Here is a 25,519-nt window from a genome sequence, read left to right as displayed (position 1 = left end):
CAACTGAACAGGTTTGATTTCTACTTAGGAGGTACCACTACCGTTGGAGAGCAGAGCATTGCGGTTGTGGAATCCAGAGTAAAGGGAGATAAAAGAACTTCTAAGTCCCAGACAATGCTTAGTCTTTTGTGGATCACAATAAAAATGAGAGGACTTGAATTTGGGAAGATTATACATGATTTGGCGCTACATCAAAAATTGTAAGTTTAAGAGAATTGAAGTACTGAGAAATAGAGTTTAGTGTAGTGTAGTGTAGTGTTAGCCTCATTTTATTGATAAGAAAAGAGAGAATCAGGAAAATGACTAACTTGATTAAGAATTCAAAATGAGAAAGTAACCAAGTAGGGATAAGAGACCCAGTATGAGACCTGTACCACATTATTCTACATGGGAACCTCCTTAATCTTGAGATATGGGGATGGTAAAAGTGTGATAAGTCCTCATCTATCACAACACAAGTCAATAAATAATGTCGAAAACTTATAACTCAAGAATTAGCAGTGTAATTATTTCATTTGGCAATATGAAATTAATGACCACAGTAAATAATAAGATAAATTAATAGAGTTAAAGTGGTTCCTTCTAAGCAGCAATACTGAGTATGGGGAGACACATCTTTAAATATTTAAACTTTAAAAATTAAAAATAAATAAATAAAACTTAAATCACAATGCACTAGAATGAGCCTTAGACATGGTGTCTTTTACTAGCTTCAAGATGACTTTACCAAAACCCCCAATTAAAAAAACTGTATAACAGGTTGACTATTATATTTATCTATATAATACATGTAATTTTTTACCCTCCTTATCAAATAGAGTAGAGCTTTATTGAAATAATTTATACATGGGACATAAACAACTTCTGTTGACATTAGAAGATTCTTGAGATAGAATCATAGTTCTACTAATATACTTACTGTGATTGTTAGATCATGTGGTACAAAGCGGAAAGTACTTAATAGTTAAGATAAAGATACACATCTGAGAGAATGATTCAAGATGGCAGCATAGAAACAGCCTGAACTTACCTCCTCCCACTGACACAACAAATATATAGCTGCCTATGGATCAATTCCCTCTGAAAAGAACCCGAGAACAAACTGAACACCTGCTTCATGACAAAGGATAAAAAGGACCACATGGAGATGAATAGGAGAGGGAGAGAAATGCTCTCACCCAGAAACCCAGCACATAATAGGGAGGTATCTCACCAGACAGGCACTTCTCCCAGAGGAGCAAGGGGTTGCCACCTCACATTAGGCACCCCAGCCCCTAGGATCTACACCAGAAAGATGAGTCCCCAAAATGTCGGCTTAGAAAACCAATGAGGCTGACATCCAAGGATCCCACAGTGCTATAGGAAACAGAGACTTCCCTCTTAAAGGGCTCATATGTGGTCTCACTCTCCTTGAGACCCAGTGAAATAACAGCAGTTAGAAATTTGCAAATTGAAAAGCACTGGCTAGAGGGGCAGGAGATGGTGGAAAGATTCCCCAGAGATGGAGGCACTGGCAGATGCCAATGTTGCATTCCCAACCTAACCTGCCAGCACAGGCTGGTGAGCTTGAACATGGGGCAAGTGATAGTGGCACACTCCTTCCACGTTGCTGAAGCCAAAGGGCTCCCGCGGTTACAGCACCTGACTCCTTGGCTGGGACTGGCAAGTGCCAGTGGTCCTGTACAGCACAGGGAATATAGTCAATAATATTGTAATTACTTTGTAGGGTAACATGGTAACTAGACTTATTGTCCTTCAGAATATATTGAATCATATGATGTATACCTGAAACTGATACTGTATGCCAATTACACTTCAATTTAAAAAAAGCTACATGTGCATTGGAAAAGCCAGAATTAAATGGCATTGTGTCCATTGACTTCAAAATGCACTAGAATGATGAATAATACATTTTTGTGTCTCAGCTATCCATGGCATTTGTGACCTACAATTCCTCTGCTCAGAAGAGCAAAAGGTACACACATTTCATTGAATTTTTACCATAAAGACTTGTGATGAAGGCTATGCCCCAAGCATGTTGGTTAATGTGGAGAAAATCACATCAATATATATCTCTTGAATTCATATCCCAAGATTAAAATATTGGTGGTGCATCCCTGCACAGATGGCTTGGATGGGAAAAGGGTATCAATTCCTGGCAGAGTCTCTATGTGGCCTTAGAGAGTAATAGCTTGGCCTTCAGTGACATGCACAATTTTATATTCACTTCAGTTAAAAACTACACCTTGTACATTTACAAGTAAAAGACTTCATCATACCTATGGTCCTAAGGGAAGCCATGGAATTACTAAAACCTGTCTTTCAGAGTAACTGCTAAAAGTAACGCTTTATTAAGATGGGGCCCTGACATTTTAAAATTTCCATCATCTTTGCCATAAACTGGCATTCCTTAGGTGGTAAGCCAGAGGATATGCATTCTGAACAAATGCACTTTATGGCTGGATCCATGTTTTTCTCTCCATTTCTGCTTCTGGTTTGCACACTTCCAAACCATCTTCAGCTTAGTTGGCAGTCATCCATCTTAAATAAATACCTGACCCAGTCTTTCCACGGCTTCAGTCCCTTTAGATGGAGTCACGCAGCTCACAGAATGAACCACAAATTCTTAGCAAGTTATACAAGATCGGCTATGACCTGGCTTTTCTCCAACTGTCCAGACTAACATTTTGTAACCATTTTTAATGTGCCTGGCACTGCACTAAGTCTTTGATGTGAATTATACCTTTAAAACTCAGCACAATCTCCTGTATTACTATGATCCACATTTTATAGATAAGAAACTGAGGTTCAGAGAGGGTAGTTTTACCAAAGTTACAGTGTTACTAAGTGGCGAAGCTAGGGGTTCAAGATCCATATCCTTCTCTCTGGAGCCACTCCTGCTTCACTTAGTATGGTTTTGTGACTCCAATTTCCATTTTCTCTCCATTTGTGAGCTTCCTCATTTATACTGGGAGCACAAGTGCATTTTCTTCTAAACAGAGCTTTAGTAGCTGAGTATTTTTATTCCACAACAAAGAAACTAAGTCATTTCTATTTTTTGCAGGAAGTTTTTAAAAAGAGAGAAAACAATATTTGAAATAGGAATATGAGACAAAATCATGACAGTGTAGGAGGAGGATTTAAATGAAGTCTAAAGAAAGATAAAGAAAGCAGTGGAAAATCTTTGAACAACACTCTCAAATTCTCTAGGCTGGAGAGAATTGAGGTGTGGGAAGAGAGAGTATAGCAAGTTCCAAGAAGTAAGGGATGGTAAATAAGTATCAATTATTCACTTATTATTCTCAAAGACTTTAAATTTTTTTATCATAGTCTTTATTTTTTATGCTGTTATTATTCACTTACTTTAACAAACATAGAAAAAGTATTTATAAGGACCTTTATATATTTGCATACCACAGTGGTCTCCCTCCATTCTAGATTTTCCCAGATGCAAATCCTCCAACCTTGGAGGTTTTTCAGGATTGTAACTATGAAGTTATGTGAAGCAGTGGGCGTGGAGTCGGCTATATTTGTTGCTTCCTAAAGACATGAGTTTTTTATTTTTTTTATTTTTTGTAACGCTGGCTTTGTTTATGCTGTTGCCCCCCCTTGGGCACACAGTATATTTCTTTTTGTTCTTCTCTAACTCCTACTTGTCCTTGGAGGTTAACTTAGGTGTGATCATACCTTCTCTCCCATGACCACACACATTCTGGAACAGGTTTCCCTTCTCAGATCATCTATAGCACCTTGTAGATGTGTCTATGATGGCATTTCCACATTGGACATAAATTGTCTGTCTTCCAGTGGAAGAAACATGCCTTTTTTTTTTAATTTTTTTTTTTTTTTAGTGATAGTGTTACATAATAAGTAAGAATGTTGATGGAGGAACTAGTCCTGGCTCTACCTTTTACAATCTGAGAGGACTCATGGAAATTACTCCACTTCCCTGTGCCTCAGTGTCCTTATCTATAAATGGGAATCATCAAAATAACTACTTTATAGGTTAGTTGTGCCAATTCATGTGAAGTGATTAAAAAGAGAGCTGGCACATAAAAGGATCTCAATGTTAACTGAGCTGGCTGATTTGACTACCTATGTCAAGAGACCTTGATTAACCAACATGACTTCATTCCTTTAGATCTTATTTTCTCCCCTAATTAAAAAAAGAAAAGAAAAGAATGAGGGTCCAGATTTCTAAAAGAGTGGAAAATACCTGTGTTCAAGAAATAAATGAACTGCCCTGTATTTTATCTGGACCTCCCATAGGACTTACCACTTTTCACCTTGTGATAGAGTTCTCTGGTATTCCAGGTTTTATATCTTCCCTGAGCAAGTTGGGCCCATATCTTCATTTGTATCTTACCTTTTCAGTGCCTAATATGTTGCCTTGATGTATAATAGGACCTCAAATGTTTGATAAATGAAAATCTATAAATAAATCTGCAAGGAATTAAAAGAACCAGTAAGCCTGATACTATAAAGAGTTAACTTGAATTGTTCTTCTTCAAATTGGACTCTGTGACAATGAATCACTGTTAATATCCTGAGAAGTAAGAAACCTTATAATTATAAAATATAACTTCATAAATTTCTTTTACAATTCCAGACACTATAAAAATCAAAATATATTCCCACCCTCTAAAATCTTAATTCAACAGAACAGTTAAGCACTTGGTGAGTATTTATAGACTTCACTGCCTTATGGTAGAGATTTGGTAGTAAATATTCAGGATTAGACATTTGCTCTCAAGGAACTTACAAGTGTTTGATGTCATCCTTCTTTAACTACATTTTAAATATATTTTTATGATCCATCAAAATAACCTCACTTTAATAGCAAATGATATATTCTGCTTGTCTGTGTACAATATATTCTGTGCAATATATCCCACAGAGAAGAGCTAACATTTTTTTTGCAGTTCACTAAATATCAGAAACCTTATATTTAATCAGATATTTGAAGAAAAGTACTGATTTACTTGGGCAAAAAATTAAAAGAAATTAAACCTACTAAAACTTTTAATTAGATCTAATGTTTTCTTACTCCATTTAGCAAATCAGATAATTCATTGCTTGAAATAAGAGTTTATTCTCCTTTTAGTAATAATTGCCATTAATCTTATGTGTTAGCTTTTAAACCTGTGAAGCTCGTAAAGACTACACAGACTCAGCCAGAAGGACTCTGTTAAGTCCCTATTTCTAAGCTCTCTCTAGTGCACACTACCATTCTCCTCTCTCTCTCTCTCTCTCTCTGGACTGTGCTTTATTTTAGATCCTTTCTTCCTTCACTTGCTTTCCCACAGATGGCTTTGAAAAATGAAGGGCTAAAGTGGCAACAGAATTTTACACCCAACACTTTAGTCTCAACAATGTTTTGCAAATGCCATTCTATCTGCCCACAACCATCTCTTCCTATACTGTGGTTGGCTACCTGGAAAAGTCTACTCCCTTCCAGGACACAGCTCTAAAGGGTCATTCTGGAGAATATCTCTGGCATCTCCACACCAAGATCAATTTAGTTTCTCTACATCATCTAACATCATGATGACATTTCAAATATTGAATCAAACTTCTCACACATTATTTCATTTCATCTGCACAACGGTCCTGCGAAATATGCACTATTACAATCACAAGCTAATGGCTAAACAAATGGTGGCTAAGAAAGGTTAGTTCGTTTGCTTAAATTTACTATGTAGAGGAGCTGGGATTCAAATATAGGTCTTCATGACTCCAAATCCTGAGTTCACAGCCATCAATCTATATAAAACGCTATTAAAACTAACTCCGTGCTCTATAATTATCTACACTATGCTCATTCTGCAGCTACATACTTAAGTCTTTGAGGAAATGGACCTATCATTACATTTTTAATGCCCAGAACTAGGGGTTTAATAAGTATTTATGGGATGGATTGATGAATTGGTGGATAGAGAGAGATGGAAGAAATAAAGAATATGCAGACTGGAGGATAGACAAATGACTGAATGAATGGCTGAAATAAATGAAAAGATCGAATGCCTGCGGGTTGGCTTTTGGTCTGGCATTGTGATAAGATTTATTTCTTGGGTCTGCTTCCCCATCCTCTGCCCTGGCTTATCTGCCTATACAACCATTCATGAATGCTAATATATCCTGACTATTTTTCACCTATTGTTGTTAATATATACTAATTTTCATTTCTGGGAGTGCTTATAGAATATATTGCTGATGTTTGAGTACTGCTTTAATTTCTCATGCATTCTTCAAGATAATACATGCAATGTTTTCTGAAGTAATATTTTGCAAAAAATAGGTTTTGTTCACCATTGAGTATGTGACTAATAAATGCTTTTTATATGAATAAATTAATCAAAATGAATGCATTAAGGAATCAATCAATCAATCAAGCACCTCATCAATGCTTGAATATAGAAACTGGATTAAGCTACAAACTCATGTTAATTTCACACTGTGGCCAAGAGACCTGACAGTTACTACCCAAATATGACTCTGTGACAGGTATTCTGTGACTCTGTGATGGTAAGCTCTTACGCATACTGAATCATATAATCCTCATAATAGCCGTGTAAAATATGTTTTCATTCCCATCTCAGATATTTGTAAAGGCTCAGAGACCTTACGTTTGATGCGTTAAGAAGCCAAGCACGTATGAAGTGGCAGAACTCAGATTCAAATCATATCATTCTGATTCTTTATTGCCTGCACTTGTCTTTGTATGTGGACTGTAGAATGCCTTTGAAAGTTATATAAATTTAGTTCGCAATGTTTAAAACACTTTCCTAATGACCCTGAGGTTTACTGGTCAGATATATTACTGTAGTTACCAACCTTCATCCTGAAAAGGACAATTAAAACTATGAGAAAAGCTGAATACTCAGTTACAGATAACATTCTTCATCACATTGCCCTCAGCTGCCTTCTGAGGAGCTGTGTAAAAGAGAGCCTAGTGCTTCCCCTAAATAACGCAGTGCCATCTATCATCTGCTCCTTGCCTCCCACTGCCTTCTCCATACATAGAAAGATAATCATGTATTTATGTAAGGCCTTTTATGGCTCAACATAGTTTTCAAAAGGTGATTCATTCTGGAGAAGCTTTCTTGTGATTACTGACTTGGCATATTCTCCAAAATAAAACTGCACCTGGAGTACATACATTTTCCCAGGACAATGCTATACACCTGTTTTATCCCAAACTGAGAACTCATTGATTTTATTTTATTTTTTCTTTTAATAGCCAATTTTTTCCAGCTTTACTGAATTATAATTCACAAATAAAAATTGTATATGTTTAGGTGTACAGCATGATGTTTTGATAGATGTATACATTGTGATATTATTACCACAATTAAACTAATTAATATATCCGTCACCTCCCATAGTTACCATTGGGGTATTTTTGTGATGAGAACATTTCAGATATACTCTTTTTTTTTTTTTTACAAATTCAGTAGACTTTATTTTTATTTGTTTTATTTTATTTTGTTAAGAGAAGGCAGTCCCAGAGATTTTTAAGGAAGCCAGTTTACTCATGCTACCAAGAATGTACCCACATTTTGGGGCACCACCCCAATTACAGTTGGTGTGATTGTTAGTATCAGCTGAAGTAAAACCTTACAAAGCCTGTCAGAAAATGCACTAAAGGCAAATAGGAATGGCTTTTTTGATATACTTGGAAAAAATTATAAACTTAATAAACTTTTCCTGATTTCTTGTTGTATTCCCCCTTACCAGATAGTAGTCTGGGGGTCTTTTTCTGATCTACTGTTTTTCTTTTTTTTTTTTAAACATCTTTATTGGAGTATAATTGCTTTACAATGGTGTGTTAGTTTCTGCTTTATAACAAAGTGAATCAGTTATACAGATATACTCTTTTAGCGAATTTCCAATATACAGTATTATTAACTATAGTCACCATGCTATAAACTAGACCTCCAGAACTTTTCATCCTGAATAACTGAAACTTTATACCTTTTGACCAACATCTCCCAACTCCTGGGCTCTGGCAATCACTCTTCCAACTGCTTTTATGAGTTCAAATTTTTTATATTCTGTATGTAAGTGAGATCATCCAGTATGTGTCTTTCTGTGTTGGGTTTATTTCACTTAGCATAAGCTTCTTCAGTTTCATCCATGTTGTCACGAATGACACGATTTTCTTTTTTTTTTAAGACTCAAAAATATTCTATTGTATATGTTTTCATTGTATACATATACCATATTTTCTTTATCCATTCATCCATCAACAGATATGTAGGTTGTTTCCATATCTTGGCTATTGTGAATAATGCTGCAATGAACTTGGAGATGTAGATATCTCAAGATACTGATTCTGCTTCCTTTTGGATATATACCCAGAAGTGGGATTACTGGATCATATGGTAGCTCTATTTCAAACTTTTTGATGAACTGTTTTCTATAATGACTGTACCAATTTACATTTCCACCAAGAGTGTACAAGGATTTCCTTGTCTCTATATCCTCATCAACACTTGTTATCTTTTGTCTTGTTGATAACAGCCATTTTAATAGATGTAAGATGCTATCTCATTATAGTTTCAATTTTCATTTCTCTGATGATTAGTGATGTTGAATACCTTTCATATACCTGTCAACCATTTGTATGTCTTCTATGGAGAAATGTCTATTCAAGTCCTTTGCCTATTTCTTAATTGGGTTATTTGGCTTTTTTTGCTCTTGAGTTATTTGAGTTCCTTATATATTTTGAATATTAATCCCTTAATAGATGTATCATTTGCAAATATTTTCTCCCATTTCATAGGTTTTCTCTTCAATCTGTTGATTGTTTCCTTTGCATGAGAACTCATCAGTTTTAGGACCATGATAACTTCAAAGGGTTAGGAAATGAGAAAAAAGAAAACAAAAAACAAAAAAAAAACTAATGGATTCTGCCTTAAAGGCAATAATTTAGATCTTTAAAGAAAATGTAATGGTTCTAAATTATATATTTTCTTATGAAAAACTACTTATTCACTACTCATAAGAAAAGCTTTTAGATTATTTATGAGACTATATGAAATAGGATTGCTGCAATGAATTAATTTTAAAGGTGAGTGAGAAATCAGAAATCATTACAAGAAAGAAAATATATGGACTAAGTGTTTATGATAAGTTAATTACTGTAGTTGAACATGTACATTAGAATAAACTTTCTGGCAGCTAAGTTAATGAAGGAAGACACTTGGTGGTTCATAGCGTTCACGGATACGAGGAAATAAGATGATTATCAGAAGAGGCAATTTCTTCCTGGGCACTGCACTAGGAGGATTTCACCTTGAGCAGAGCCAAAACTGAAATGTGTGAGCATGGGCTCTGGATTACACAGTCCTAACTGGGGACTCCCCTGTACATAAACTTGGATGGTTAAGTAACCCTTCTAAGATTTACCTCAGTAAACATAATTTATGTTTAACATTTAATTAATTCAAATATATATATATATATATATATATACTCATTTGAATTGAAAAAGAAAAATGACAAATTAAATCTATGTATACCCATGTTAGGAACAAAGTATGACCAATACCTCTGGAGATCCCTGGATGGCCCTTCTGGGACCCATTCCCTTCTCTCCACCCGCTCTCAGAAATAATCAAGCTCATGAATTTTTAGAGTAGCCAATCCCTTAGGGTACTTTAAAGATCTTCCCTTATGTCTGTGTATCTCTAAACAAGATATTGTTTAATTGTTTGTGTTTTTGAAATTCATATACATGTAATGATAGTGAAGGATTTTTTCCGCAAATTGCTTTTTTCACCCAAATGTATGTTTGAGATTCATCTATTTGGATACATTTAGCTGTAGTTCAGTGATTTTCATAACTGGTCAAAAGTATATAGAGCCTATCACCCCCATTCTGGCCTAATGGGCATCAGGTGCTCATATTTGATTAATCACAATACTTGATTAATGAAACACTAATAAAAAAAGTTCCATGCAAGCATTCACATTTTTTACTTATTTAGTTAATTTCAAATTGTTTTCCAGAGTGGTAACATTTTTACTAGCAGAACCTGTTGCTTCACATTACAGCCAATAGTTAGATATTTTAATTTCTCCAAATCTGGTGGATGAGGTATTATGTTATCTCATTGTCATGGTAATGCGACTTCATTTTATTTCTAGTGAAGTTGAGCATATTTTTATATGTTTATTGCCTAGTCAGCTCTCTTAACTTTACCTTTAAAGCTCAGTGAAACATTTTATACATATTTACTAAAATGATGAAAAGAGATACATACCAAAATACCCAGCAAAAGTCCTGGTACAGAGCTGGTATTTAACATTTGTCAATAACCACCCTTAGCCTTCACCCTTTACACAACTAAGAGCTACTTGATAAAATGACAAGTAACAATTTCCTCTAAGGTTTTTAAAACATACCAAAATATTGTTCATATTGTTCAAATAAGTGCTTCTTTAGCACACATGTATATACACTCTCACACACATGCATACTCACCTAATTCACTGAAGGCATTTCTGTAAAAAGCTGAATTTAAATTGTCTTATTATATTCATGTTTGCATTCAAACTTAACAAAGAGAAAGAGCCTAGAATTAAATGACCTGGCTAATGAGGAAGTTATCCAAAGACACACTACTATATATAAAATAGGTAACCAACAAGGACCTACTATATAGCACAGAGAACTATACTCAATATCTTGTGATAACCTATAATGGAAGAGAATGTAAAAAAAGAATATATATATATATATTAAGCACTTTACTGTACACCTGAAACTAACACAGCATTGTTAATCAACTATATTTCAATAAAAGTAAAAAAAAAAAAAAAAGAAGTGTGTGGGAAATCGAGGTAGGTTTGTTTATTTGTCTGTTTGTGTTGTGTTTTTAGCCGCCCTCGTTGGGGCAGCCCCTGAGCCCAAATCACAATGGGGATGTTCTCTAAACTACAGTAAGTGTGATAAAAGTCCAATTTCATGTAAATTTCAAAAGTTACAAATATTTATGTGGTAGCAAACTCATATATTTTAATAAAAGACAGCAATATTGTACAACTTTCTATATTTTGTGGGCACAAAAATGTTTTATAATGGTTAATATATACAAAATAAGCTTCCAGGAAAGCAGCAGGGACTCTTTTGTCAGCTCCTAAAGTTTTGGAGGGATTCCAAGTACAACTTAGTCATTTTTAGAGATTTGAAACTAAATTTAAATAGTGGAGATGATAACACCTTCTTTGAGGATTATTTTTAAAATTAGAGGGTATGTGTAGAAATCGACCAAAAGATAGCACTCAATAATAATTAGTAATAATTTAATAAATAATTGTTTAAAATTTAACAAATATTTATTGAGGGCCTTATATGTGTTGGTGGGCACTATGCTAGCCACTTGGATATACATATTATAAGAGAAAAATAATCCAACAAATAAACTAAAACAGAATTTATCCATTATATATATAATATATATATATATTTCTTTTTCTTCCTAAATCTTCCAGCAGATGTGCTGATTTGAATATTGGTATAATGTTCTAGTTATCATAAAGTATACATTAACAAGATAGAACTTGCTTTTCACTAACCACATATTTTGGGCTGATAAATCTTTATTGTCGGGGCTGCCCTGTGCATTGCAGCATGTTTGGTGGCATCCCTAGCTTCTGTTCCCTACATGCCAATGGCACCACCAGCCATGTCATGACAATCAAAAGATGTCACCAGACATTGCCAAATTTCCTGAAGGGGCAAAATTACCTACAGTTGAGGGTCACTGGGTTAGAAGAAATAGTAGAATTAAAAGAGCACTGGGTCATATGGTATTTCTATTTTTAGTTTTTTAAGGAACCTCCATACTGTTCTCCATAGTGGCTGTACCAATTTACATTCCTAGCAACAGTGCAGGAGGGTTCCCTTTTCTCCACACCCTCTCCAGGATTTATTGTTTGTAGATTTTTTGATGATGGCCATTCTGACCAGTGTGAGGTGATACCTCATTGTGGTTTTGATTTGCATTTCTCTAATGATTAGTGATGTTGAGCATCTTTTCAACATATACCCCAAAGTTCATTGCAGCACTACTTACAATAGCCAGGACATGGAAGCAACCTAAATGTCCACCAACAGATGAATGGATAAAGAAGATGTGGTACATATACACAATGGAATATATCCTCAGCCATAAAAAGGAACGAAATTGAGCCATTTGTAGTGATGTGGATGGACCTAGAGTCTGTCATACAGAGTGAAGTAAGTCAGAAAGAAAAAAACAAATACCGTATATTAACACATATATATGGACTCTAGAAAAATGGTACTGACGAACCTATTGGCAGGGCAGGAATAAAGACAGACGTAGAGAACGGACTTGTGGACATGGGAGGGAAGGGGAGGCTGGGACGAATTAAGAGAGTAGCATTGACGTATATACACTACCATGTGTAAAATAGATAGCTAGTGGGAAGCTGCTGCATAGCACAGGAAGATCAGCTCGGTGCTCAGTGATGACCTAAAGTGGTGGGATGGGGAGGGTGGGAGGGAGGCTCAAGAGGTAGGGGTTATACGTATGCATATAGCTGATACACTTTGTTGTACAGCAGAAACTAACACTACATTGTAAAGCAATTATAATCCAATAAAGATGTTAAAAAAATAATAATAAAGCAGTGGACTGGGAGAAAAAAGACCTAGGATTGAAATCTGGCTTTTCCCACTATTTTCTGCATTTATTTAACCAGGAACAGAATTTAGAGAATGATGCATATAGTTATAGAGCTCTTCTAACGGGATTTATAAGAAATTTTAGATAATTCCCTGTGTTTATAAAGCAAGACCTGATCTTTCAGGCACCAGAGAAAAAAGTGAAAATCCCAGTTCCCAGCATTAACATCTACATAGCTCACAGTTGAGAAAAATAAATACTAGACATCTTATGCTATTTGTAAGCTCACTAACTCTCTGTGTCCTTCTCTAAAGCCCAGTTTCCTTACCTGTAAAAGGAGGGGTGACTCCTTACTTCTCAAGTTTGTGTTGAATATCCAGTTAAGGATTTCCACTAGTCCACATACTGACTTCTTTGTCATCCTTTAACATACAGTATTATAATAAGTTGTTTGTTCACAAGTTTCTAGCCCAGTATCTGATATATAGTAACAAGTGATAAACAATTGTCACGTGAACGACTTATTTGGTGAATCTATGTTGTCCAATGTATTGGTTAATTTTCCTTCCTTTTCTTTCTTTCTCCCTCCCTTCCTTTTCATTGCTTTCCTTTTCTTTTCTCGCCTTTAAAAAAAACTCATACTACCAATATAACCAGAAGCCACAATGATAGACAGGTTATGTAAGCAGCCATAATTTCTTATCTTTTTAGGGCCATCCACACTAAACAAAATTCTTCCTACAGGTGCTCACCAATGAATCGAATTCATATAACAGAACACAGAAATTTTATCTGAACATTAGGAAGTTTATTTCAAGTGAAAATATCTTTATAAAAATTCAAGGGATGTATGTTGCTTAAATTTTTAATCAAGTGCAAGTGAGTGATATAAATTCTTTTGCAATGACCGATTCGGCCCAGGAAATCAAGGAATCTCCCTCTGGCCTCTCTCTGAGGAAAAAAAATATATCCCCTTCGAACATTCTTGGCCAATGGTCATTTAATTTCCATTATTAACCATCCTTATGTCATGTCAAAGAAAAGTCTAAGGTCCATGAGTGGAGCAGCAGGGATATCTCAAGACCAAATCTGGCCTCCTCACTCTTGTCTCAGCTTGTAATAATATAAAAATTTAGAAAGATCAAGGCTTCTAAATGAGATGAGCTCAACATAGACACGGGATCAGGGGAGGGCTTGGAACTGAGAATCAGAGGAACTTGTTGGAAACCCAACACTGCTACTTGCTAGCTATGGGATTCTGAACAGACAGAGCAGCTCTCTGAATCTCACTTTCCTCATCTGTAAAATGGGCATGATAATATATATGTTGCTTATGTGGGACAAAGCTAATATAAATAAAAATCAAAGTGACCAGAAAATTGGGAGAAGAAATTCCATCACAGAAAACAAATGAATCAAGAGTTAACATTTGGAAGTATTTTGACTTGAGGTGGTTTATTTGGTCTGTTGGCTTGATTTTTTTGAGAATGTTTCCTTCAGGATAGAAAGAAAAACTGTAAGATTGACTCAATTCCTATACTTCTATTTAATGAGAGAGAAGGGGAGAAGAGAGAAGAGGAGAGGAGAGATCCCAGGCTGATATCAAGTCTCGCGGCTTAGCAAACAGCCTAGGGAAGAAAGTTTCTCCCAGCAGAAAAGAAAAAAAAAAAGTTTCCTAAAAATAATTTTGCCTATCTTTAAATAATTACAACCCTAGAGAATTAAAAGCATTAAGATGTATATACAGCCATACACAAACCTACAGGGTATGAGTCTTCTCTAACTCCATCCATCTTGGTTATGCCTGGTTAATTACAAACTTCTGGTTTGCATGCCTGGTTAATTACATGCCTGGTTAATTACAAACTTTCCTAGCCTAGAAAAACCTGGTTAATTACAAACTTTCCTAGCCTAGAAAAAACACTGTGAAGTGAACACAGGTAGAGGTATGGGAAATTAATTTTCATTATTTTCTTTTAGAAAATAGAATATTTGTTGAAGAGGGTCTCTGTCTTTCAAATCCCTAAAGCAAAGTGAAGAGGTTGGTGGTTTTCAGTTACAAAATCAAATACATGAATCATTTACAAGATAGTGTGCTCTATGGAAATAGAAATGTCTAGTCTCAGCTCTACCATTAAAAAAGCAAGTGACTAGAAAAAACGTTTAGCCCTCTGTAATGGGTTTAATAGTGTCCCCCGAACTTCACATATACACAGAACCTCAGGCTGTGATCTCATTTGGAAATAGGGTCTTTGCTGATGTACTTAGTTAAGGATCTTGAGATAAAGTCATCTTGGTTTCAGGGTGGACCATACATCCAATTACTGGTATTCTTATAAGAAGAGCAGGGGACACAGAGAGACCCTGAGAGAAGAAGGCCATATAAATACAGAGGCATAGATTGGAGTTTTGCACCTAGAAGTCAAGGAATACCAAAGATTGCTGGTAACCACCAGAAATTAAGAAGGAGGCATGGGACAGTTTCTCTTTTAGAGCCACCAGAAGAAAAGAACCTTGTTGACATCTTGATTTCAGGCTTCTGGTTTCCTGAACTGTGAGAAAATAAATATCTGTTGTTTTAAGCCATGGAATTTGTGTTATTTTGTTACAGAAGCCCTAGAGGAAACATACACCTTCCCAGTACTTTCATTATTTCATTTCTGTATGCTATGATAGAGCTAGACATATATCTTAGATGCGTAACTACACTGTATTTGGGTTGGGATAACAATGGTTAAAAAGATAGACACATATGCATTAGGAATTGAGCTATGCAATTAGAAACTAAAAACAGCCTGAAAATTGTTATGCCGGTGGCCAATACAAGGTGTTATGGGGAAATACAGCAACCTGGGAGGTGGATGGACATGGGGTCCTGGGGCAGATAAGGAAAGCCTCCAAAGAGAGAAAACTAGACTGAGTTCTGGGAAAGTGGAGAAAGAATCAGCCTGGTGAAAAAGGCTATGTGGAAAGAGGACTTTATGCAGTTTAATATTTCAGAAGAGTTAAATGGTAGGAACGAGAACATGGGGAGATGACACTAGAACTGTAGGCAGAGTCAGGTCATGAGTGAAATACTGAAGTGTCTAAAGCTTTTCCTGAAAGAGTGTGCTTCAGTTTCCTCATCTGTCAAATGTGCTGATTGAACAAAGTCATAATTTTGCCTTCAGCTCTGGGCTTCTGAGAATCTAGGAATGTTAAAGTCCTTGCAAGTTGCCTCTGACACCTAGGTAAGTAAGATCTGTTCTGTTGATCAGCAATAATCATCAAGTAAGTCAGCGATATTGAAAAGTATATATAGTTAAGTGGTTGCTTAACCAAATTTAAAATGCGTTGCTGGGAAGTTCTGTACCAAAAATATTAGTTTAAGAAAACCAAGATCTGTATTCTATCCCTACGCCTAAGTTTATCCTTACACTAAGTTTATGTCTTAGTGAAAGTTACTTGTGATAATGGATCATCCAGCTAAGAAGCAGGTTTTCTTTCTGTTTATGGATGTGCATCAGGCTTCAATCACTTTCTGACAGGGTCGCATGAGAGTAGTGACCATATGATCAATTTGAAGTGAGAGATTTAAAAGATCATTAAGGACACTGAAGTGACATCTAACGCTGCTCCCCCAGCTCCCAACACACACACATTATGTAGAAGAAATGCCTTCAGTTGGTCATTTTGGACTGTTTTCATCAAGTTCAAATTTTGTTATTGTAAAGGAAGATATTACAAATCTTGCTGTAGTGCAGATGAGTCTTTGGAACGGAAAAACCTGAGTCTGATCCATGCTATGCCATTTAGGAGTATGTCTCCTTGGAAAAAGTACTGAATGACTGTGAACGTCAGTTTCTCAGCTACAAAATGGGAATCATACATACCACATTAAACGGTGAGAATGAAGATTTATAAAATTACATATCTCATCCATCTACTATAGTAATATTTAATACGTTTAAGTGTTTAATAAATGGTACCTTTTAATTAGCCTCATCAGTTAGATTTTAATGGAAAATCTAATGGAATTTTTTTAACATCTTTATTGGAGTATAATTACTTTACAATGGTGTGTTAGTTTCTGCTTTATAACAAAGTGAATCAGTTATACATATACATATGTGCCCATACCTCTTCCCTCTTGCATCTCCCTCCCTTTTTAAAAATTCCTGGATCTTGGGTAACTTTTAATAAAGTATATTAAAGAAAATGTTTTATGGTCCTGAGTACACTCTTAGACCACTTCACACACTGAAATTATTCAGTTTATGCTAGATTCTATGGAAACTTGTACAAAATTATTTATAATTCATTTCTACACAGTAGTGTATGCAGGTCACGCTGATTTTTTTCCAGTAATTTGGAGCCATATAAAACATCAGACCTACTAATACTAATGTAACCAATTGCAACTAATAGTACATTTTCATCTGAAAAGGTCTAACCTTCCATGATTTAGAATAATTCATGAACATTTCACATCAGCATTCATTTATGTGGCAATGAGGACTGTTTTGAATGGCATCTGAAAGTGTAGTGCAGCAGACTGGTCTCTGACAGAATTGGTTCCCATTCTAACTCCGCCACAATGTATTGGAAGAGTAAGTTAAACTCTTTGGTAATGTGAGGGTAACGAAGATCACTTCATACAGTTAATATGAGCATCAAATGAGATAATACATGTGAAAAAACCAAGTTAAATGCCTTAGACAAAGGAAGTTACAGAGAGTGACCATTGTTTTAAATAGTACATGCACCATATACAAGCCACTTTCAATCTTTTTGTGGACATAGGCTGTGTAATACATAGGTAAAGGAAATAATACATTTGGACACCACATCACAGACCTATTTACACAGTCAAAATGCCTAGAACAATTGCTTATTCTTGGCTTCCACATTTTTTTGTATAAACCTGGACAGTTTGTTCCAATATTATGTTCTTTACAGAGTAGAGTACTCTGTTGATGGCAAACGCTAAACACAATAGAGCACATCTTATGCTATATCTAGGTCTAAAAATATCTTACGACTCCTCAAATCAACTAGTCAAACAGAATGTGCAATCTATAGTGACATATGTTATTATCTATATCCTGAGTTTCAGAACATTCTTTTTTTTTTCTCTTGACAAAGCAGCACTTTATTTATTTTTGCCACCCATCCACTATTTATCTGAGTTTTGTAAATTCCACACAAAGCCAAATGCCAGGCATCTAATGCACAGCAAGAATGTCTATCAGTATTAAACACATACACACACAGATACATACATCTTAACATGTCCTTGAAAAATTGACATAGTAGCATTGCTTATCTGGGAAAAAAAACCTATGACACTTTGTATAACTTAAGTGTAATGGATAGGATTATATAAAACGCATGTGGCTTCTTTTCATTCCTCATACATTATAAAGAAATGGCATTATTGCGGCTGCCCAAGGATTTTGCCTTAGTCCCACTCAGCCTTGTCCTTAAAAATTGAGAAGCCATAGATAAAATGTAATCTCTTCAGACATAGGAGTCCAAATTCTAGACCCCAAATATTCACTTGTTAGTTCAGTACAGGTGCATTGTAACAATGAATGATACCCTCTCTCATCTCATTATTGCTTCTATGGCACTAAGTACCAATTAGTCAGAGAAAATCTCCTTCATCTCTGATGCACTTTGGGCATGTTCTATGAACTCTGATCTCAGATCCTTATTCTGGAAAATGAGTATCATAATACTTTGAATGTTATCACGACAGTGATATTGGATAAGTGAATTTTGAAGCTCCTAGTACAGAACCTTTCACTCTTTCCCTTGAGCTTTTCTGGAACAATCCTAAACTTAACTGTGGCAGTTACTAGCAGAGTGGAAGGTGCTGGGCCTCGGACCAGGAAGATCTAGGTAAACTTTTTTTTTCCTTATCATTTAATGTTTGTCAGACATGAAAATGTCACTTAATCTCTCTGAATTGTAGTTTACTTATTGTAAGAATGAAAAAGAAACAATATCTGGTATAACTAACTACCTCAGGGGCTTATTGAAGCTGAATTAGAAACTAGATATTGAAATGATTTGTTAACTATGGAAAAGTATTCAAAGAAAATAGCTGGGCAGTTTACTTGGAGGGATTTCCAGGTTGTTAAATGAGAAGAAGCAAGATGTGGAGAAGTATGTAAAAGATAATCACATTTTAAACAAATGATGACAAAATCATATTGTGTAGATATGTTTTGTGTGTGGGGGTATGTCAGAGAGAGAGAGAGAGAGAGAGGGAGAGAGAGAGAGGGAGGGAGAGAGATTTGTGTGATTACATCAACATGGATAAATATTATCACATTGCTTACATGGGCTACTTAGTATTGGGGTGGTGAAGGAAGAAGAATGTTGGCAGTGGATCAGCAAACAAACCAATAAACTGACAAAAATATTTTAAGAAAATAAAGAAAAATAAAGATGTTTATATCCAAAATAAATATATGTGTATGATAGAGTCTATGTAAATTTATAGTGTATAAATATTTGCACGCATGTTGTAGACATACAGTGAACTACATAAGGATGATCGCCAAAACATTAATGGTAAACATCTCAGAGTAAAGCACAGTGTTTCTACTTTTTTCCTAAACATGTTCTGTATTGTTTTATTTTTGCTAAATGAGAACATATTATTTATAAAATCTAAAATACACACATATTTTTACTGTAAAAAACAAAACAAAATCACTAACTAAATCCAGTGGAATGTTATCCATCACACGAGGTATTTCTGACCTATGTGCAGTCATTTCCTATCTTTTTCTTATTGCAGACATTACTAGTTGATCTTAGCACTCTTATTTACCAAGGTTGGACACAGCCTCATGATCCTTCATACAGTGCAACAGAAGCCTTTTCTAAATGATGAAAGGTGATCACACTGGATGAAATCAATTTGCCATCAAGGCTTAACTTCATTTCCTTGAAGGTATAGCCCTGGATTTTCATCTCTGCATCTGTATTGCATTAGCAAAATTCTACCCAAATGTTTACAAAATAAATGAATATTATATTGAGATTATAATGTGAACAATGTTTTCATAAGATTACAAAATAGTGGTATTAGGGAATAATTAAATAAAAAATTAATTGTTCACATATGCCAATGATTCTGTCAGGGAAATAAGACAGTAAAAGGATATTTTAAGCTTCTAAAGTAGAGAGAAAGATCGGACATGGACACATATCTCAAACTCGTGTGGCCATGATATCATTACCACAAAAGAAACAATGGGACATGTACTTATTGGCAAAAATAGATTATGACCTTAGCAAGACAATTTAAAAACAGATTTCCAGCCTGCCTTTGCCCTTTAAATTCATGGTGGTTTTCTTGAAATAAATTTACCTCAGACTCATTTTCCTCATCTATGAAATGGAGCTAGAGAAATTGCTTGCCTCCCTTCAAAGACTGAACACACATGAAAGTGCTCTGCTAACAACTAAGAAGGATACAAACGTGAATAATTGTGACATTAGAGGAATATTACAGCATATTATTTACATGAGAAAATGATATGCTAGTCATGATAAAACTTAATAAAGCAGTAGGTTATGTTTTGGAGAAAAAAATAATTTGTGTATCAATAAACTATTTACTTTTGTTATTTTAGGTTAAGCATCCCCTAATTCTTTAAAATTGTACTTGATTATGGATGATGGCAATTGCCTCTTGTCACTGCAATGAATGATTGTTGTATTGAATTGTGTGTTATGGGGGTGGGGGGAGAATTTGAAATTTTTAAATTATTATTTTATCACAATCCTTTTGAGGAAAAATTTCAACCTTTTGGAGTCTTCTATTACTATTTGTAAAATGGAAAAACATTCAGAGACATGGCATAAAATGATTAATAATGAAATCGGTTTAGGTAGTTTTAAAAATAGACTAATTTCATGATAGCTCCTTGGATTCCTTTCCATCAGGAAACACTGTCTGGTAGCCACTGTCTACAAACCTTTGGTAAGTACTGCAGGGAATACTGTGGGAGGGATAAAATACCTAAAAGAGGTTGAATCTGACGTAGTCTGTAAATGTCTCTATAAAGATAAAATCCATTGTGGGAGCTTAGATTTTAATTGTGTGACATCTATTCACTAAGTGGTTACCTTTCACTAAGAATTGTGCTGCACATTTAGAATACATCCCCCAACCCATAAGGAAGATAGAGAGAATTGGGAGAAAATAAATGATGCGCTATTAGGACTGCACAAAATGCTATTATAGAAGGAATCACAAGGTCTATGGGAGTACAGAGGAAACCCTTCTCCTCCCAACACACACACACATACACACCATCCCTATCTGTCCATATAGGAAAGGCTTTTTTGAAGAAGGTGATCCTTGAGCTGTGTCTTAAAGAAGGAGAAGGCAACTAAATCACAGGGACAAGGAGACGAAGAATGAAGAGGTAATTCAAAGGAAAGATAAACATTTATTGGGTCAAATTTTGAGGCCACTGCCCTACTAACTCCTTTTGAATATAATAGCTTTTGTAAATGATGACATTACAAATATAATATACATCTTTTATTATTTTGTCCCCCTATTCTTTTATCTTTCTTTTTTTAATGAATGACTTGACAGAGACTCAAAAGCACTAAATGGTGCTGTCAGGATTGGAGCTCTATTCCCCTTTAATCTCTCTTTCTTCTATTTTTCTTAAAATTAATGTTCCCTTTCCGACTCTGCTACTTCCTTCTTCTTCCAGACATGTAATAAGAAACAAGTATAAAAATCTTAATTTTTTCTAGCATTAAGAATGGAATTGTAATTTCCCATACTTATTTCCCTGTTTCTCTTTAAGAACCAAGGAGAACACTTATATAAGAATTAATCATGCCTGAGGACAAAGGTAATGAAATGCTGACAACCGACCATTCCTTATCTGGTCCAGAACCTAGCCAGTCCTTTCCTTTTTGCAAAAATAAACATTACTAAGGAGAAAAAATATATATTCTCAGACTTCAAACCAGGATATCATGGAGTAAGAGGGATGAAGAAGGAAGTATTCTCAGAGAACTTAAACAGTGATACAATGACGACTTGAGGAAACAACACCCTATATGAGTGTTAGAGATGGCATCATGGAGAAGGTCCTATTTAAGACGGGTTTTGAAGGATAGTAGGCATTTTTCTAATTGGAGGGGGAAATAGGCACATTCTAGGCTGAGTGAACCTCATAAATAAAGAGAGCTGGGTGTTTTGAGTAAGGGGCCCTCTATGTTTGGAATGTAGAGCATGCATGGTAGGAAGTAGCATATGTGACAGCAGAGGAAGACAGCAGGATTGAGAACGTCCTAAATGTTATGTTAGGTGGGTTTTAATCAAAATATTGCTATGATCAGACCTGTATTTGGGTGAATGGGATGGAAGAGAGGTCAGAGGCCAGTTAGGAATCTAATTAAAAGGAACAATAACGAGCGCTATGAGTCCAAGAAAACGCAGAGGAAAAAAGAGAAAGACAATTATTTCATTCAGACAGGTCAGCCATGATCCTGTTGCTGAGCAGCTTACAGTCTAATTGGGAGGTAAGACATTATTATAGGAATGACTCTACTGCTATGTAGCATCTGATTCTTTTCTCCCTGGTATTATAAAAGTTGAGCGGAGGGAGATTACTTCAAAGAATATTCAGAAAGACAGACATGATGAAGGCTTCATTTCTCTTCTAGCCCAGTGGATCAGTATTAGTAATGGGATGTACTGGGTGACCGGCTCCCAGGGGAACAGAATCACGTAAAGCACCTTCAAAAAGGATAGCTGTACTTCCTCTCTCTCTGTGCACATACACAGACACACACACACACGTACACACACACACATAAACATTCACTCTACGTTGCATCTATAACTTTTAGCAAAGTCTGAAAAGAACTTGTGATTTGCATCTTGATTCTACATTTACAAACTTTATAAACTTAAAATACCAACAGCAAGTTAACCCCATCTTTTGAGCCCTTATTTTTTCTCACTTATAAAAGGGGGTGATAGTACCTTTCTATCAAGGTTGCTGTGAGGATTTTAAAAAACTATTTATTTGATAATCCCCAGTGCAATCTAACAGACAGTAGGTACTCAGTATGTTTCTGTTTCTGTTTTCTTTCACCTCCCTGGGGAAAATCTTACAGATTTTTGGTCACCAATTCCAAGGAAATATTTTTTTCCTACCTATGACAGGAAGGGGTAGAAGTACAGCTGTTGGGTACAGTATTCTTGGATTTCATGGTTAGGGCTGATGCTTAGTGAGTCCTTCCTAGGTGCCAGGCACTGTGGTTAACCTCGGAGACAAAGGAACAGCTGAAAAAAGGGCCCCATCCTCAGACAACACACAACCAACTAAAAGGAAATAAATAATCACAGAGCATTAGGTACCAAAATAGAATGAAAATTCAGAATAAGAGTTTCTTACAAAATCTCCACTGGGTGTATAACCTCCATTAATACATCCAGAAAACCTGTTGCTAGAGGATACTTAATAGTGGATGAATTCAGACTAAATATTTGATGCAGTTCAGCACCACCGAGAAAGTCAGCCTGTGTGGAAGAAGTATTTTCAGACCAGAGAGCATGAATAAATTCCATTAACACCAAGTAAAAGCTGCATTTGAAAAACAGGAAAGTACTGTGATCTGAGAGACAGTTACTATTTTTTCAAACTTAATTTTTTCTTATTTTGTCTGTCTTTTCCCAGGATTAAGACTGACTTCTTTTTTTTATCCCCACTTAGCTTTGATGTGGGGAGCTGCAGATTTTATAAAAATATTATTTTCAATAATATATGCTCTCTCATATAGACAGAACTCTCAGTAAAATATATATGAGAACATTCCTTCCAGCCACTAGCTATGATTTATTTATTACCTAGTTGGTCAGGGTTCTTGAAAAAGTACCTAGTTGGTCAGGGTTCTTGGAAAAGAGAATGGTCATTTCTCTCAATACCCACTCCCACAATTCCCCAACTTTTACCTGTTTTGCTGGTTATAATGCCAATCAGAACTTATAAGACATTTTATCTTTCTACTCTCTCTCCTCCTACTCCCCAGTGATTTTATTCCTCCTCTATCTATTATCCTGACTCAGTAGTTATGTTCTGGTATTAAAAGCAGAACAAATTTTGCTTGGAAATTTTGAAGTAAAATTCTTAGAAGCGGATTGAATGTTGGTGCTTATTTATAGCTACTATCAAGTCTTCTCAAGTAATTCTCCTTTGATGTGACAGATATAATTCCAAAGGATTTTAAGAACATTCAAAATTTCAACTGCCCTTACATATTGATACAATACTATCAAGAATCTCACTGTAAGCCTTCTATTCTGCCATAAATAATAAGCATGCACTCAAGAGAGGACAGAAAAGAAGGAAAGAAAATCTTGGAGGGGGTCTGTAGTACTTTCTAAGGCCACAGTGTGATTTCTGATGCTATCAAAAGCTAAACCAAGGCAATTTTAAGATAAGAATTAGGAATCTGACAGTAAGATTTAGGAATTAACAGTAAGTCAGTTTGTTTTAATTTAACTAGAATTATAATTAATGACAGAGGTAGAAAAAATAAGTAGGGGCTTGGGAATAAAGATGCCTATACTCTGGCTTTAGAAAGATACCATTCAATAATTATTATCAGAAATATGCTAATTGACATTTAAGGCTAAATACAAATGGGATGAATATTTTGAATGTCACTACCACTTTGGATTAATAGTATTACTATTATGAAAAAAATATGCAATCCATAGTTTCAAGTAGGGAAAAGCTCTGTGTTTTGATTGAAAAATGTTAGAAATTAGGAAGGTTTTTTTTTTTTTCTCCTTATTGTTAAGTGTGTTCTTTTTTAAAAGATTCTTTTCTAAACCAACTTTCTGAGATATTTGTGTAAGCCTCAAGTAAAATATGATAAATTAAAATTATATGGCATTAAACCTGAAAGGAGATTTTTTAATCCAATCCTTAATTTTACAGATAAGGGGAGTGAGATTTAGAGAAATGAGGTAACATTACTAAGGTCATGGAGACAGTTGGTGGCAAAACCAGAAGAGAAATGGACCTAATTTCATTACTGCAAAAAGACATTAAAGGCTTGGAATGCTCTTTTGTCTACTCAGCCAGCCTGCTCCTGTGACATATAGCCCAACCTCCTCCTTCCTCCATCACCACAGTAAATTGCAGTAGGATGTATTCACTGAAAAATAAGAGTAAGGAAGCTAAATTAAAAGTCAAATATTCCAGTTACTTTTTGATGCCCAGTTTTACTTAACTCATTCCACAGGTGAAAGATTAAGGAAAAAAAATCTTTATAGTTAATATAAAACAGTTGTTTGAAATCTGAATTCACAGCAAAATACGACGTTTACAAAACAGGTTTTACATGTCAATGAAAAAATAAGCCTCTAAGGAGCCTTGGCTAGTAGACATATTTTTCTTATTTTTGTTTCTTTCCTAAACTTTATAGATTGCATAAATTATTTCTAAGATGGTCTCATAAGAAATATTTTAGTAGAATCTGAACCCTTAGGCATGAAATGTTTTAAACCTCATAAAAGGATTTTTCCATTGAATTTTTTCTCTTTTTTTTTTTTTTTTTGAGTGAGGAGTTAGGTGATGTAGTAACTCTTTTTCCTTTTGAGTCTTTGGAAGGAGAGGTAGGTGAGTTTGATAAAGTGCATGTACCAAGGACCAGCTGGAGACACTATGTATGTCCTGAATGCCCAACACGTAACAAGGTAGACCCTTAATCAGAACCCACTTTTTGCAAAATCATAAAGTAGCTTGGTTTCTTGCTTTTATAGCTCTGGAAAGTATCATCTATTGCCATATTTTTCACTTGGAAGAGTCCATAGGCAC

Source organism: Balaenoptera musculus, chromosome 8 (assembly GCF_009873245.2).
Source record: "Balaenoptera musculus isolate JJ_BM4_2016_0621 chromosome 8, mBalMus1.pri.v3, whole genome shotgun sequence".
Classification (NCBI taxonomy): domain Eukaryota; kingdom Metazoa; phylum Chordata; class Mammalia; order Artiodactyla; family Balaenopteridae; genus Balaenoptera; species Balaenoptera musculus.
This window is presented reverse-complemented; position numbering follows the sequence as displayed.